This window comes from Phytophthora infestans, genomic scaffold (genome assembly GCF_000142945.1).
Source record: "Phytophthora infestans T30-4 supercont1.61 genomic scaffold, whole genome shotgun sequence".
NCBI lineage: Eukaryota > Oomycota > Peronosporomycetes > Peronosporales > Peronosporaceae > Phytophthora > Phytophthora infestans.
Genome location: NW_003303698.1, coordinates 691453 through 697475, shown reverse-complemented (window position 1 = coordinate 697475; position 6023 = coordinate 691453).

The window sequence follows — 6023 nt, the reverse complement described above, 5'->3', positions numbered from 1 at the left end:
CTACTAGATCCACCTTCGGATGGCAACTACCACCTTTCCTTCATAGGATCCACACTCGATCCACTGGTACATAGTATATCCCATATCCACCTAAGTGAATCCAGGTAAGGGTGGATCCGAGATAAGTCTTGGTGGATCCTGTCTTCCCGTACATCGCTCATACCAGATCCATCGTCATTCCATACGGGGTGCCGCTCGTCATGGCTAATCCACCACCGGCTAAGTGCCCGCCCACGGGCGTATCATGAACCTCATAGAGGATTCGATACTTTAGATCCTCATCATGAGGAACGACTACACGAGGGTTATCCTCAGAGTCGGTGCTGTAGTACAGCAGGCCGCCATCGAGCGAGTATCGATGCAGCCTCGCGCGTAAGCGCCCAGACAATTCCTTGTCAGAGTCTTTAAACTCTTCGCTCCCAAGAGCCCGTAGCAGCGCTACGCACATGTCGTCTTGTGCATACGCTCCGCGTATCAAGTCAGGCACTGACGACATCACTGTCGTGACATGAGCTAACTCGTAGTCCGGCCTGCGCGAGAGCGCATCGGCCACTACATTAAGCCGCCCCGGCTTGTACTTCACCTCGAAGCTATACTCGGCAAAGAAGGAAAGCCATCTTGCCATTCTCTGAGAGAGATGAGGCGACTGTGTCGCAGGGCGTAACGACGCATGATCAGTAAAGATCACAAAAGGCTTAGAGCCTAGCAGGTGTACCCTGAATTTGACTAGAGCATACTCATTGCAAGTAGCTCTTTGTCATGAACTGGATAGTTCTTCTCTGCAGCTTTGAGCTGGCGAGACTCAAATGCGATCACGCGTTCACGCCCTTCGGCGTCTGCTTGTAGTAAAGCACAACCGATTGCAAAATCGGAGGCGTCACAGACGACGCTAAACGGACTATCCGGGTCCGGTAGCGCAAGGATCGGAGCCTGGAGAAGGCTCTCCTTCACAGCCTCAAAGGCTCCGTCGTGCTCGACGTTCCAGCACCATGGTGCGTCCTTCTTAAGGAGATCTGATAATGGCCGAGCCATCTCCGCGTAATTCGCGCTGTACTTGTGCAAGTAATTGGCTAAGCCTAGCCACTTGCGTAAGTCTTTTTGGTTCTTGGGAACCGGCCAGTCCACGATGGCCTTGACTTTGGCAGGATCTGCCCGTAAGCCACGCTTCCCAATGAAGCACCCGAGGAAAGGTATCTCCTCCGCGCCAAAGACGCACTTGTCCAAGTTGGCATACAACTTATTAGTGCGCATGCACTCGAGCACCGCTCGCAAGTGGTCAATGTGGTTATCCACGTCTGACTTTCCGTGCTCGGCACGACTATGGACGAATATATCGTCAAAGTACGTTTGAGCGTACGCCCGGTGGGGCCTAAACAACTGCGTCACAAGACGATTGAACGTTGCTGGTGCGTTCGACAGCCCCTGGGGCATCACCAGCCACTCCCAGAGCATACCGCTCGGAGTACTCACCGCTGTCAGCGGAATGTCGCTCGCTCTCATGAGCAATTGGTAGTAGCCATCGACCAAGTCGAGCGCGCTGTACAACGTACAGCCTACCATGTTGTTCTGCAGAACATCCTTGCGAGGAATCGGCGTTTGCGCCGGGATAGTGGCCGCATTTAGCTTGTTAAAGCATGAACAATGCGCCACTTGCCGTTCGGCTTTCTGACACAGAACGTGGGTGTCGAGTGCGGAGACTTACTTTCACGCACCATCCCTGCCTCGTGCTTCGCACGGAAGAATGCGTCACACTGCTCTCTCGGCAAAGGCCATTGCTTTGTCACGCAGTATTTGGTTCCAGGAACCAGGTCAATCTCATGACATACGCCTCGATCCGGAGGCAGGCTCATCGATGGGTCTTTTGAGACAACGTCTCCATACTCCTTCACCACAGGATTGAAGGGATCCGAAGGATCTTTGAGGATCGCCGATCCACTTCTTGCGCTCAGCGCCTTCTTGGTGTTCTCTAGGACCGCGTCGTCCACGACGGATGAGGAGTTCAACTCCTCCTCAGGTCCCAGCAAGACCACCTCGGCTAGCTCGCCTGCCTTTAAGGCTTCGCCGAACTCGGCAATGGATATCTCGTCCAGCTCTAGCAGAGCATCTGCAGCGGGCAGAGTATCAAGGCTGATATCGCCTTCTACCTCCCCCGTCACTCCGTTCACGAGTGTATACAGCTGTTCACAGCAGTCACGTGGAGCATCACCGCTCGTCACGTTGGACGCATCGTCCGACGTCGAAGACGTCACAGACGCCGTGCGTCTTCTTCTCCTCTCCCTCCGTGACCGAGCCCGGCCAGATGAGGGCGGTGTGGCGACATCTCCGTCACCACCACCGGGTGCAGCAGCACCATCACTCCTCGAAGAGGATACAGTGTCTCGCAAGACACTCGGCTGAAAGCCAAGAGGTTCTTGACCTTCACACAGTGAACTAGGTGTCACTTCACCTGCATCTCCTGGGCCACGCCCATGATGCCTCGACTCGCAGTCGACCGCGACCCTCGGGTCACGCAGCGGTAGGTCATCGACCAGATTCATACCACTCAGTGGATTACGCGCCACTCCGCGCTCGTCCTCACCAGGACCCAGCAGTTGGTCATTGACCTGACCTGCACCGCTCCGCGGATAACGTGCCGCACCACGTACGCCCTCAGGGCAAACAGCAACCTCGTTGCTAACAATTTCGGACATACCAATGTCCAGCACTACGGCCGCCTCGGCCTCGTGCTCGCGCCAAAAGCGCTTCTGCTTCCTAGCAGAGGTGGGTTCATGACTCACCAAAGCTCCACTAGGAGCAGGGTGCGACGCACCCAGCGTTTTCGACTTCCAGTCGATCCATGGCTCATGACGTTCCAGCCATGCCATGCCAAGGATGGGGTCATACCTCGCATCCAGGTCTAAGACCAAACAGCGTTCCACGCTATCGAAGTTCTCAAACTTCACTCCAAGGTCGACAGAGACCTTCGACACAGTTACCAGTGTCCCCGTCGCGAGACGGACAGAGATCGTATCTCTCGTTGGAACTTCCAGTGCTTCAGCATACAGCTGATTCTCTTCTAGGGTGGAGCGACGGGCGTAGTTGCCCGAGGCTCCCGAGTCAATCAAGACTCTCCATGCTTGCAAAGCCCTTCACGTTCGCTTGAGCGACCAGCAAGCCCGGCTTGCACACACTCTTCTCGTAAGAGAGCTCAGCTCTCTTCGGGGCCTGAGCCCCGGTTGCCCTCTGAGCTCCTTCCGAGGCACAACAGAACTCAGTTCTTCCCCAGTAGGCCGCCCCGCGCCTACTGGTAATTGCCGTTTCCCGGCGATGATCCGGAGGGTTGGCTCGCCGGAGCCATGCGCTTTTGCGCAGCGAACAATAGGCCCTCACGTGCTTAGTGCTATTGCACACAAAGCATCGGCGGATGCCGGCACGCTGCTCCGCAGCAAGAAGCTCCGCTTCTTCATCTTCAGCATAGCTGAGGTCCATCGGCTCTGGACCGCTCGAAGAGCTTGCGCTACTAGCGCTCCAACCAGGTCGAGCCGACCTGAAGTTGTGCTCAGCATTTAATGCCACAATTACCGCCCCTTCGAAAGAGTTAGGGTGTACACGGAACACTTCCGTTCGAGCTGCGCTCACACGAAGTCCCTCCATGAAGACGGTCACGCTGACCAGTTCCGGAAGAGGGTCCGCCGCCATTCCGGCGATAAGAGTTCTCAACTCTTGGACATAGTCCAATAAATCCTTCTTACCCTGGCGGGTAGCAAGAAACTTTGACCGGACACGGTACGTCTGATTAGGCGGCGCGAACACGCGCGAAAGCTGTTGCTTCAGCTGATCCCAAGTGGGAAATGCAGCGTCAACAGACGTGCCGCACGTTAGTGCCCATTCGCGAGCGCGACCTCCAAGCCTGGAGATAGCCAGCGCCACGCGCTGATGTTCAGACTGGAGCAGGGCCGATCCCATGGCCATCTCGACCTCACGGGTCCAGAGAAGGAGATTCTCTCCATCCTTCCCCTCGAAGGTTTTTACGCTCACCATGAGCGGTTTCAGTCTCATAGACTCTTCACGCGTCATCGACGCCGCCGCCGTTGCGGCGCTCATCTTCTCTTGGACATGCTCCAAGAGCGCGTTCTCGTAGCGGGAGAACGATTCCAGCCTGGCAGTGACCGCCTCTGGACCTTGCGATGCAAGATGAGCCACGCCCTCCGGGCCAAGCAAGGACATAAGCTTAGTAAGCGCGTCCTGCTGCGCCGGGGGCAAATTCGCGAACACGGGGTGTTCCATCCTCGCAGAGGATATAGTCAACCGACTCAGGAGCGGGATTGACTACAAGTGCTACCAAGTGCAGCGGGGCTGCCGTAGCTTTAGCGTCAGAGGAAGACGTTCGACTCAAAGAGTCACTGATACTAAGTTCCTTATCCAAAGGACACTTACAGCCCAAGACCAGGGCTCAAAGTTAACACCTTAACTTTTATGCTTCAAAACCAGAAGTCATTTATTTACTATTATTGCGGCCAAGCCGCCTAGGGGTAAATGTATCTCTTTAACTATCTAGCATAGTTAAACCTAATCAAATGCATAACGTGTGGCTTTCAGCCAACGTACTGAGAGACCTTGTTAACTCTCCAACTTATGTACTGAGAGTTTGTTAACTCTCCGGGTACTTCGTACCCCTGTGTGTTCCACACCATGTAACCCCGTTACAGAGGAACTGTTGCAACTCTGCAGCGGTCTTGGGCACGGGCATGTCGCGCAGAGCTTGGATTCACTCTGGGTCGTGCCCGATCCCGAGTCGGTTGATAATACGACCGCACCATCGCACTTCAGAAAGAAAGAGGGCACTCTTTTTGGGCTGAGCAAAAATCCATGCTTGTCTAGCTTCACCAGTACAGCATCGATCGCATCCACTAGCTCTTCTGCAGTGTCAGCGAAAACCAACAAATCATCAATCCATACTATAACGCTCTTGTTCACCAGATCGCCCAATACCATTTCCACTGTTGACTGAAAGTGCAGTGCTGCGTCTGTACTCCCCTGAGGTACTCGTGTAGGTGTAAAAACACCTCGGTCTGTCATGTAAGAGAGGATTTCTTGACAACTCTTGTCCAAGGGTAGCTGCCAGAATCCTTTTAAGAAGTCGAACACCGCGTAAAACATTTTTCCTTTGCAGTGCTCGAGGGCCACCTCAAGACTTGGCATTACGCCGGCAATCGGTTCGGTCACAGAATTTGTAGGTCGACAATCCACAGTTTGTCTAAATTCGCTGGTGTTTGGCTTCGTCACAGGCAACACCAACGGCTCTCACGATTTTCGTATACCCAACCAAGTGACACCAGCTTCTTGTTGAACTCGGCCATAAACTCAGATTTCTCCGGGCTATACTGTCGAACTTTACACCGATATGGTGTCGCACCTGGTTTCAACCTGATCTTTAGTGCGGGTACACGCGCAGGAGGGTCATCCCCAAGCTCTAAATGCCATCCGCCATACTTACGCCATACAGTCGACTAGTTGTGTATTCGTCAATCACACCACGGTCCATAGCGTCACGCACTACCGCATCCACAACTTTCATCACAACGTCGCCATCAGCAGGTTTATATGGTGGCATTCCCTCAGGATCGCCACACGGATCGTCATCTTCTATTCCAGGAGTAGCCATATACTCTAATTGGCGGTCCACATCGATACCAAGCTCGACCAGCAACAGTTTACCAACGATAAATTCGTCTTCGTCGGTCTCGACAATCAAACACTTTTTTGCCTCTTGGCACCTCACAGGCCCTGCTGCAGTATTAAGCGTCAGTCGAACTTCAACTGTATGTGTTGAGGTGAGCAAAGCTCCACCAACAGCCCTCGAAGTGATTGGTGCATCCAATTCGACTAGCACAACGGCCGCATCCTGCTCACGAAGCAGATCGACGTGCTTACGCGAAATGATGTTCATATCCGAGTCGCTGTCGGCGCAATACGGCAGCTCCAGTGTTCCGTTGATGACTACCGTAGGACAACACTCCTTGTTCGTCGTAGAAGGTGCCTCG